This window comes from Populus nigra, chromosome 7, assembly GCF_951802175.1.
Source record: "Populus nigra chromosome 7, ddPopNigr1.1, whole genome shotgun sequence".
Taxonomy (NCBI): Eukaryota; Viridiplantae; Streptophyta; class Magnoliopsida; order Malpighiales; family Salicaceae; genus Populus; species Populus nigra.
In genome coordinates this window covers 17,414,621-17,426,776 of record NC_084858.1, presented here as the reverse complement: position 1 = coordinate 17,426,776, position 12,156 = coordinate 17,414,621, and positions in this window count along the sequence as shown.

Sequence of the window (12,156 nt, the reverse complement as noted above, 5' to 3'; positions counted from 1 at the left end):
CTTAACGACAAAATCATGGTTCAAATGGGAAGGTGCTTAACAAGATAACCTCAGACCTCATCTCTACCCTTATTTCATTAAATTCCATTGTGTAGTCACCTAAACTAAAAACGTTTTATTGCCTGCCTACTTGAAACGAAAAAAAAGATAGTTGTATGAATGTTCCCCAGCAGATTGTTTAACTTAGAATCAATTAAATTGTATTAAAAGATTTAATTCAATCAAATTCACATATAATATACAAGATCTCTGAAGATCCCCCAATAGCATCAAATTATGGTATAATAAAATGTCTTTTTCGGTTTAACTTTTTTTTTTATGGTCTCTTTGTTTTTGTTGCAATAACACTAGCATTTTTTTTTTCTGTATTCTCTTCCTTTTTTTCTCTAAATCTATTTTTTTTCTATTTTGTTTTGTCCATATATATTGTTTTGATTATTCACTTTATGGCCTTTTTAATATATCATTTTGATGACTATAAAAAAAAATCCATATATTAATTAAGAATGAATACTAAAACAATAAATTTTTCGGATCGGTAGAACTTCGTGTTTCTCTTTGCGATGATATTTTCTATCAATTTTAATTAAGGAAAAGGTGGTAAGGAGTAGGAAAATTATATAGTTCTCCGCACATGAATGCTTTTGCTTTTATTAATAAGTGATAAAAAAATATATATACATATTTTTTAAATAAAATGAATTAAATTCATTGCTTACATGTTGTAAGCTTCTTATGTACTAACAGAAACATTTCTTTTTCTGTTTTTTTTTATTTAATTAAGAAATTTAAAATTTTATGGTGATTATTATTTTATTTTTTTTGTCAACACATGTGTTTCCTTTGCTTTTATATGTAAAAAAATGAATTATGTGATAACCATCCAAAATAATCAAACTAATTATTTTCTTTACTATACAATTTCTTAAAGAAATCATCAGCAGCACTCCAAATGTATTTTCCTTTCCAAAAATCTACAAAACCCCAAACTCTACATAAATTAACCAATGTAGACAAATATACACACACAAAATCACATTTCTCCTCATCCACTTAGCAATCTTCTATTTAGGAAGATGTATTCAAACATTCTCAAAAGGTAACCACACGCCAGTTTTGTAGTATGTAGATGCGAAGAACAATTTTTCGTTTAACTCCCTTTTATTTATTTATTTATTCAATTTCCTCAGCAAAGAGTAAAGTGATAACCCTTATAATTGCTAAGACTGTAAATTAATGGAGTGAAAGGAATCCACTCTAGAAATTGGAGATCTAGATTATGAACCTGTATATTCTGAAGAACAAAAAAAATCAAATTCTTCATTTCAAAACTAGATATCAATTGTCTCCGAACGCCCAAACCAAGAAGAACAAGTCAGCAACTCATTCACTACTGCCAAATTTCCATGGACGTGTTAACTCAATAACAATTTCCTATAAGCCCACATCACCTCACACAAAAAATGATTAGACTTGCTAAGAGATTATCCTTCGCTTCACTGTCGTTTTTCTTTTTTCCCTGTTTCTATAACTTTTAATTCTAGTCTGCGAGATCCTTACTAGCACTAAAACTATCTAATCTTATTTGTCATACATTCGATCGATTATTTTTAGAAGAAAAAAAGACCATTGTTTTTCACTCACAACATATGGATGTGTGAGCGCCCTATTAAAGACCACCGGCATATATATTTTTTTTTAAATCTTTGACGAGGAAGAAAGTGACAATGAAGAAGAGCAAACCAATATCATTGAAGAAAAAAACTGGCACGATAATAAATGAAGAAAAAGAATTCGGCGACCAGGTGGACACAGAGAAGAAGAAGATCAACCTATCCGTTAATCTTCAAAAACCAACCAACTCAGAAGCAGCTACAAAGTCAACTCAACCACCATGACCTTCTCCTTCTATTTTAATCTTGTCAAACCCTAAAGCTGGACTGAATCTCCAACAGCACAAGAAGGAAAAGTCTCCAATTAAAAAAAAAATCAATAAAGGAACCAAAATTGCGGAGTTTCCACGTCCATAGTGACGATGGAGGAAGACTACATTACTATTTTAAGTGGCATGATTAAGTACAAATCTATTTTGAATTTTTAGTTTTATGATTGAGTGATTTGTGATGAACTACTCGGTGGCATGACTAGTTGCAAATGTCAAGTGAACAAAAAAACAAAGGGTTAGACAATCCATCTGCCTTTTTGTATTTGGTGTATTGATCTCTTGTATATCATTTTAAATTTTTTAACTTTTATATGTTCTTGTACTTCTATATTTTATCTCATGTAGCTTTTTATTATTTTCTGGAAAAAAATTGCACCTTAGACCATCAAAAGAAAATTCATTTTGTGAAAATTATTGACCCTCCCATAATTTATTTGCGATCACACTTTGCCTCTATAATTTTAAAAATTACAGTTTACATCTTGAGTAAAAATAATTTTTAAATTTTAACAAAAGTCTGAATCTAGCCTCGATTATAATATAACAAACGAAACAAATGATAAATCGGTTAAAATTTTTGCTCTTGAGACACAATTTCTCTTTCTTCTTACGATGAACACAATTTTTATACCTAAATCAAAACCTAATCTAGTATTTTTAATCGATTTGGTTAATTAATCGAACCTAAATCTTCTCTTATCGATGAGACTTTGTTGAGGTTGCTGCTACAATCTTTTCCTTCTCTTATTTGAAACCAAGAAGAAATGGGTAATTAACAATTATTTTTTTAATTGAGTTTTTGAAATTTGATGCTAGTGTTAATTCATTAGAATATATGTTGGTTGTACTCGATTTAATAAAAAAATAGATATGTGACCCAATTTCGTTATAGTTAGCTTGTAATTCTTGAAGATAGAAAAAACTAAAAAAATTATTTTTTTGCTCAATAAACAAAATCCAAAATCCCCAACACTTTTTGCAAGTGGGAAAGAAATTAGTCATGGTTTTTTTAAAAAAAAAAACCTATAAATTGAAGTTTGCGAGTTACTATTCACAAAACCCTAATTTTTAAATCTTTATTTAAAATTTATTTAATCCTTATTTAACCCTTGTATAACCTTTATTTAACCCCTTTTTTTTATAGTGATTATGTTGTAGTGGTTGTGTTAATGTTTGCAGTTCTAGTGTTAATGTTGGTAGTGGTGGTGTTGTTGTTGGTAATAATGGTATCCATGTTGGAAGTGCTAGGGTTGATATTAGTAGATCTGGTGTAAATATTGAAATAAAAAAAATATTATTATTGTAGAGTTTGGTTTGACTTACCTGGCTATGAGATTAGGTCAAACATGCTAAGATTGCGAAGCTAAACTTGCACTTGTTATCTACCATATTTTTTTGAAATATTGTCCTATAACAGCGACTGATTCTTATCTTATTTCTTAATAATACTTCTTAAAATTGAAGGAAAAACACAAATTGCACATTTTGAAAGCTCAATCTCCCTTTTTAGAGCGTGTTTGACAGTGTGGTTGCGGATGCTTTTCAAATAACTTTTCACGCCAAAATGCATGCCAATGATGTTTTTTTATTTTTTAAAAATCATTTTTGACATCAGCACATCAAAACGATCCAAAACATAAAAACCATATCAAATTTTAGCAAAAAAAAATTCAAATTTTTTGAAAACACAGCCGCAGCCGTGTTCCCAAACGTTCCCTTAATGTCATCTACATCTTTGAAGTCTTGACTTTAGCAGCATTAATAATCAGTCACTGGTTTACTTGAATTATTTCAATACCTTCAATACTTAATATGGGTTTGTCTTCCCATGTTCTCCACTTTTAATAATTGGATGGATATGGTTCATCCATCATTTTAGCTTGAATTGGCTTTGCTTATCATCATCTTTAATTGTTGTCTATGGTATATTTCAGTATTGCTCACTTTTCATTACCATCATGAAGAAGTTGTTTCCTCAATCACTTATAGCTTGTGATTAAATTTTTCATGACATCATTTGGCTATTGTTACTACAAAGGGTTTCTTTAAACTGAATTTTTCATAATTGATCTACTTGTGTTCATCTTTCTAATGTCCATCAAAAGACACGCATACATCATCATCCTCATTTTGGTCATGAATTTTGTAAACTTAGTTAATGAGAATTTTTTTTTCTTTCAAGAAATCATCTTTCATGTTTTGAGACCAATTAAAGATTGTTTTTAATAATTGTGTTCATGTATGTCCCATGGTTGAAATAAAGTCACTGAGATGTGAATTTAAAAGTATTTTCATCAAATGAACATTTAGACTTTTTTGGTTGGAAGCCCACAACATGTCCTTCAAATGTTATGAAGCAATTTTGGATTTTATATTGGGCATATAATGAAATGGGTGTTATTTGAAAAAGAATGATAAGGATGTTCATGGATATAGTTGGGTTAAGTTTGTACCTATAATTGCATCTAATCCAACTTCTAATATTTTACAAATTTTAAACTCAACATATTCAATAGGTTTTAGACCCGCACGGGTTGGCTTTATTAAGCTGGGCTAAATTTTTTATGAATATTATAAATATTCATGGGTTTAATTTTGTACATAATAAAATACAAAAGGCAAGGTGCTTAACTTGCTTAAAATCACATGTAGCAGAGAATATGCCTTTAGAAAAACAAGATAAACAAAAATGTAAAAGAAATGCATAATTTTATGCAGAGTTGAGCAAGATATCAATAGAAATAATTTGAGTAAAAAATTTCATTGAGCAAATAATACATTTGATATATCTCAAACAATGTGGATAATCTTGTTCTCTTAAAATGAAAACTTCCCCATTTAATTTGAAGATATCGATCATGACACAAAAACCAACATTCCTTCTTAACAAAAGTCTCATAGAACCAAATCCACAGTTCATCTAAATCTTCATACATTGAGTGAAAATAATAACAAGCTATAATTTATTAAAAAATTCATTATCAATAATCCATATCTCACTTTATCCCATATATCATAGCTAGATAAGCACCAACATATAAATGAAAGTGTTTATTAGAAAGGAAATCTACAAACTTTATGTAATCTTTAATAAATATCCTTACTTTATATAATCTTTAATGAACGTCCTTGATGTAAAGGTGATAATAATATAAGGTAAATAATGTTAGCCCATTAACATGGTATATGACAAAGACATCTTGACAAGATTTTTCCCTTTAATGTTATTGTTATAATGACAAATAATTTCCAAAATGGAAGACATTCCTTCAATAAAATAAAGATCCCAACAAGGGTGGTCATGTTTAAATTCAAGTCCTTCTAGTTGTATTGGAATTTCTTAATTGAAATGATATACCATGTCAAAGGAACTCCTATATAACAATTTTACCATGCCCTCAATGGAATCATATTGCAATATAAAACAAAGAAATGCATCCAGGCATTCTAAAACAATATTATTCTTGCATACAAAAATTAGATATTACCCATCAAAAACTTACTTTGTATGCATTAGCATACAATTAACAATAAAATACATAACTCAATGTCAACATTATAATAATAGCTTGATGCAAATCATTAGGTTTCAAGATGTATTCATCCAACATACCTTTTTCATTTAGCAAAAATCTTTGTTTGATAAAAGAGTTCACTCTAGTAGTCTAAACAAATAAAACAAGTAAAGGGAAAAACAATGTTTTCACCTGGATGGAAATTAAACAGTATTTGTTCCTGATTGAATTGTAAAAGGCCAAATAAGCTCTTAGAATTATATTTTTTTTACTATTATTATATATTGCTTGATTAATAACTGAAAGCATTATTGTGAAACAAAGATACTATTTCTATAAAAAAAAAAAAAACAAGATATTAGTGGTGCATTTATGTTCAAAATCGGCATAACAATTTAGAATATGTTTAATAAAAGTGTTTTTCAATTAAAAAATTAAATTAATATTTTTTGTGGATTTCTTTAATACATAATTTTGACATTTTCATATCACCATCATCCAAGAAAATATTTTTCAAAGTCATTTTTAGAAAACATTTTCAATCACAATATAACTGCATTATCATATAAACACTTGTAATGAGAGGAACTTGGCCCTCCCAAATTTGTTTTAAGAAAGTAGCAAGGGGGCTATAGTCCTCCTAAATTTTTGAAAATTTTAATTTTACTCTTCATTTTTTTTTGGATAATAGTTGAGAATTTAATTAAACGGTAAAAATAGTACAAATTAAAGAAAGAAAAAGTAAAAGTACAATAAAAAAGAGTGAAGCTCCTCATACTCATATAACAAACATGGAAACAACATCAACAAAGCCTTAAAAAGCAACATTTAACATGGGATCCACACAAATTTAGACCATGGATGACCTACAAACAGACAATTCTAAAAAGTTACCACCTCCATAGCCAAGTAATAAGAAATTAATGAATTAGAAGCTACGGAGCCCTCCCCTTTCCATTGTTAGTCCAAAGTAGAATACCCTCAGCATCAAGGTTGTCAAAAATGCTTTTTTGACACGACACGAAATATACAATATAAACTCGGATCGTAAACTCAAATCGTAAAATCATAAAATCACAAGAAAAATATTTTAACTAATTATATATTGACAATTTCAGTCAAGTAGTAAATAATAGTATAACACAATTAAAATAAAAGTGAAATAAACAATACAAATGTCCAAACACCTTAAAATATATAATTCAAATAAAAATTCATACATGGTTTAAATAACTTAAAAATACAAAAAGAAAAAAAATAAGATTGAACAACTATGTTTTATTGATAGTGTTTCAGAAAATTTTCTAGAGAACAGGTCTTGAAACACAGTGCAGACAACTAGTGAGATGATACAACATTCTAAGGTATGTCACCAACTTCAAAAAAAAATTAACAGAGATCAATATAGTGAACTCGTGACAACAAAAACAAAAACATACAAAATGACATCAATTTAATCTCATGCCACCTTATCTTCCACCTTTTTTATGTTAAGAACAAGTCCTAAAAATAATGTCCAAATATCTCACCAAGCAAGACATGTATTTCAAGTTTTCTCTAAGTCTTTGTCGTCTCTCTTCGTAGTTAACAAATGGTTAGTCTAAAACATAGTATTTCTCTCTATATAAGTATTCTTATCTCTTATTTTACTCCTTTGATTCCTCACCATCTACCTCTGTCTTCCCATGGTTTCAATCATCCGATCATGCCTTCCTGGCCTAAAATACAGTATAAGGTTTCCCCATACCCAAGATCCTCTAATGCTGGTGTTAGTCTGCTAAGATTGAAAATTTGAGATTTTGGCAACGGGGAAAGGGGAGACTGGGGAGTGGGGACTATGTAGTGGAGTTTTAAGGGACTCGGACAGGGAGGCAGTAAATTTTTTAACTTTTACGGGTTAAAACTCGAAATTGGTCAAACTCGGTCAAAATCGATCAAACTCATAAAATCGGTCTGATTTTAATCAAGTTTGATCGATTTTGACCGAATTTGACCGATTTCGAGTTTTAACCCAATTTGATACGTTACATACATGTTGACTCATAAGATTTTAAGAGTCAACTCGTAATTTTGACAACAATACTCAGCATTATGAACTAAGTCAAGTCTCATGCAAGAAAATTCTTCGTTCTATGACCACAACTACAAATCAATCAATACAAAATGAAATAAAAAAATCATGTCCCATATAGAATTTTACTCCCCACTGTATATGTCCTACCTCAAATGTGTTTTCTATAGTACTTTGAAATATTTTCAATCTCGGATTTTCAACATGTAAGTGGATTTTATGAAGTAATATCTACCCCTTCTCTTCACTTGGGTATACACTAGAACCCTTCTCAAACGTGAGCAATATACCTTCTATTCATTGCTTTAAATTCAATTAAGATAAAGCTTGCTTCCAAAAGAGGACCATTAATTATTCTCACATGTCGAACTATTTTATGATTTCACATCAAAAGAATATTCTCCATATCCTTAGCCCCGAGGACCCCATTGAGGGCAACTAGCTAGCCAGTGCCTTATCCTCCTGCTTCAGTACCGTATATATAATGTAAGAAGTCGAAATACATTACGATATATACATATACATATATATATATATATATATATATATATATATATATATAGACACCACACACACACACCTTGAGACCCCACAACCCTTAATAGAAAGCGGTCACATGGAGGATGCGAGAAATCCTCCATTCAAGTTAGACAAATGGGGAAAATATGGTTGTTTTTCGCGAGAAAAGTAACTCAACAGGTTGAAATTCGAAACAGCAGCGTCACGATGTCTATCTAGAAGAGGGAAGTGTAGTTCCTTTCCCTCATCTCTTTCTTGGTCATATCTCTACTAATTAGTCTCATGTTCGTCCCTTCTTTTTCCCTCAAGTAAAGTGTATTAAGAAAGTAAAACAAGGCTTTTCGTAAGAGAATGTTAGCCAGTTCATGGAGCTCGAAAAAAATTAGGGCAACTCTGTACGTGCGGCAAGGCCCTATATTTATGTTAACCTAACCAATATTCTCTTGAAGGGGACCACTAAAATAAAGCAAAATGATTTTCTTACGAAATCATCAGATGGTGCTGAAAGGTACAAAACTTGAATGCAAGACCCAATCCAATAAATGCATTACAGAGGGTCACGCCTACCAATAGCTCAAAAAAAAAAACACATCACTTTCTGGCCTAACATCTCCTCTTTCACAACCACCTCAAAACATATTAAAAAGACTTTCAATAGATGGCTATTGGAGTCTTATATAATAGTTAATTTCAAGACTCGTGGGATTAGTCAAGATGCAAGTAAGCTGGCCCGGACACCTATGTTAAACTAAAAAAAAACCCTTGAAATAACCACAAAAAGAGACCAAAGGTCAGTCGACCATGATTTTTCTATCAAGGAATTAACATTTTCGATTTACATTTATCCCAATGGACTTAATCAAACAATCTTAGGGATATAAAGAGACCCTTCCCTCTCTATAAATACATGAAGAAAAGGAAAAAAAAAACCTATATCAACTAAAAAACTAATACAAATCCTGGATAGTAGTTTCTGGATCTTTGTTAAAAAGTCTTTCTCATGTTCAATTGACTTGAAATTTTAATCCAATATAAAACAAGACCAATAGAATTTTTTTAATAATTATTTTAGATGTTGTAGAGTTTGACTCAATGATTTAAAAGTATGGAGGATTACAACAAGAAGATGGAGATTTTCATTATTAGAGCTAATATTTTGATTATTCACCTTTTAAAATTGTTTGAATTTAGGCCTCGTTTGTTTGACGAAAAGTGGTTTTCTGAAAATTACTTTCCAAACTTTCATGTGTTTGTTTGTTTGTTATTAGAAAAGGTGGTTAACAGAAAACACTTTCCATTCAAAGAAAAATTTAGCTTGTTTCTGGGAAAGTGTTTTCCGCAGGAAAACACTTTCTAGAAGTTATGAAAAATTTAGAAATGTTATATTATTTGCTTATTATATCAATTTTAGTCCTCAAACTTTTGATTGCTATATATATTTTTTTTTGAATATTTTTTTTTCAATTTCATCCTTTAGAATTTGATTTTATATTAACTTTGGTCTTTATTTTTATAATTGTTTTTTGTTTTTTTATCATTTTTTAATTGAAATTTTTTATCTATCAAAGTTGTTCCTCATTCTTTTGATTGCTACTTATTTTATTTGAAATAATTTATGAAATTATAATTATTTTAATTTTATCATCTTTCAATTTTTTTATCTGTTAGATTTGATCTCTATTATTTTAATTATTATTTATTTTATTTGAGATAATTTATGAAATTGTATTTTTTTTTCAATTTTATTCTCATTCAACTTTTAAATTTGTAAGATTTATTTCTCATTATTTTAATAAACTTGAAAAAATATAAAACATTAATAAGTTATTTTTCAGCTTATTTTTCATGACATAACCAAACACCGAAAAGTGTTTTCCAACTTATTTTCCATAACACAACCAAACATCGAAAAATAATTCACTTTCCCGGAATTCACTTTCCAATAAAATCACTTTCCAAAAAGAAATTACTTTCCAGCAAACAAACGGGGCCTTAATCTTTTAACATCTTTAAATTTGATTCCTTTACTTGTTAGTGAAAGGGTTAGTCTTGATAGCAATAGCAAAGCATAGGTAATGAAGGTTTTTTAGGAGAGTGTACAATAGTAAATACAGAAAAAGAATGAGCAATATGCATTCAAAACTAATAAAGGTCAAAAAAGGTTATCTTTAAACCAAGTGATAGGGTTTGGGAGCATATTTGTAAAGAGAAGTTTCTTAAATGTAAGAGATTTAAGTTAATGCCGAGAGGAGATGGTGCATTCCAAATCCTTGAAAGAATTAATAACAAAGCCTACAAAGTGGATCTACTAGGTAAGTATGGTGTTAATGCTACTTTTAATATTTTTTTTATCTCTCTTTGTTTTTCGTAAGTGATGACTTAAGGTCAAATTCTTTTAAAGAGAGGGGATGATGCAATTCAAACTATACCAAAAGATCCATTAAAAGTTCTAGCTAGGTCAATTACACGATTAAGGGCAAAGAAGCTCAAAGATATATTTAGTGGTCTTATTTAGAGTATTTAGATCAAGGTGAATTTTAAGGAGGCTACACATTCAACAAGGAATGATTAGACCTTAGTTAATTTAATCTATATACAAGAGGAGTCTGATCCATCCACTTCATAGGTTTATTTTTCCTAATTTATAGTTGCATGTTTATAAGCATAATTTCTTATCCGGCCATTGGGTCGAAACTTTTATTGAAAGTGTGAATAATAGCAATAAAATGTGAATATAATCACTCCATGCTTGGATAGTGTATTGTAACATGTTTTGCAACTTTATACTTTAAAGCCAAGAAACATATGGGAAGAATAAGGAAAAAAAGGAAAGATATATGGCTCATATGGAGGGTTGATTCCTAATGAGGGAGTGATGCAAACCCCATGGATATAGATATTCAAAAACTCATAGTCAAATCGACCATTTTCAAGAAAGTTAAATTCAGGCTTGTGATTAACCTTGACACAATGATAATATATATCAAGGCAATAAAACTAAAAAAACCAAACTCTTACCCAACACTTATAAAAAAAACATAAACGACAAGTATAAAAGATGCAATAAAGCTTGGTTAATTCTTTAATAAGTCAGAATAGAAGAATCAAATTAAGAGAATTTCTTCTCTCACACACAGTAGATTATTCTAAAATCAAAGTGTGTAAAAAATAGAAAACCTAAATACAAGCTAAATAATACTATTTATAATAGGTAAAAAAAACTACCTAAACAACTTTGGAAAACCAATAAAAGGGTTATAAATAAAATAGGAATAAGAATCCTAAATTAACTTGAAAACTAATGCAAATCTCTCATAGTAGCTTCTAGATCTTATTACAAGGCTTTTTCAATCTCTGATTGATCTAAAATTTTAACCCAATATAAGTAATACATATGAAAACTTCTAATAAAAGGTTGGAGTGATTATATTCACATTTCATCGTTATTATTCACACTTCTAATAAAGGTTTAGCTTACCCCAGTGGCCAGATAAGAAATAATCCAAGCATGGAGTGAATAATTACACATTTCCTATTCCAAAAATTTTCATAGATCTCTATTCTATCATTCATTCCATCGGTAATATAATCACCGATGGATTTATTGATGAAAGTATCGTGTCGAACAAAAAGTTTTTACCGGCAATAATTTCATCGGTAAATCCATTGGTGTTTGTGGAATATTACCAACATAATTAATCCATCAGAGAATTATATTTATATGTATGTTACCGACAAAATAAACTGATGGTAAATCTATAGGTGATTGTATGCATATTACCGATAGAATTAATCTGTTGGAGAACTACATCTAACAGGGGCAAGTCTAATAATTTTTTTCCTAGTCTTTAGAACTCTCCGATGGACTTAGCTCATCATTAATTTTGTTGGTATTTCACATTTCATCACTATTATATGTAATTATTTAAAAATAAATAAAATAAAATAATAGAATTAAAAAAAATAGAATAGAATTAAATTAAAATAAAAAAGAAAATTTTTATTATTAATTTAAAAGGTATTATTAAATACAGTTTATCTATCTAATTAACAGAAGCTAGAGGAGGAGAAGAAAGTGGATCTTCACCTGAACTAGGAGGGTGACG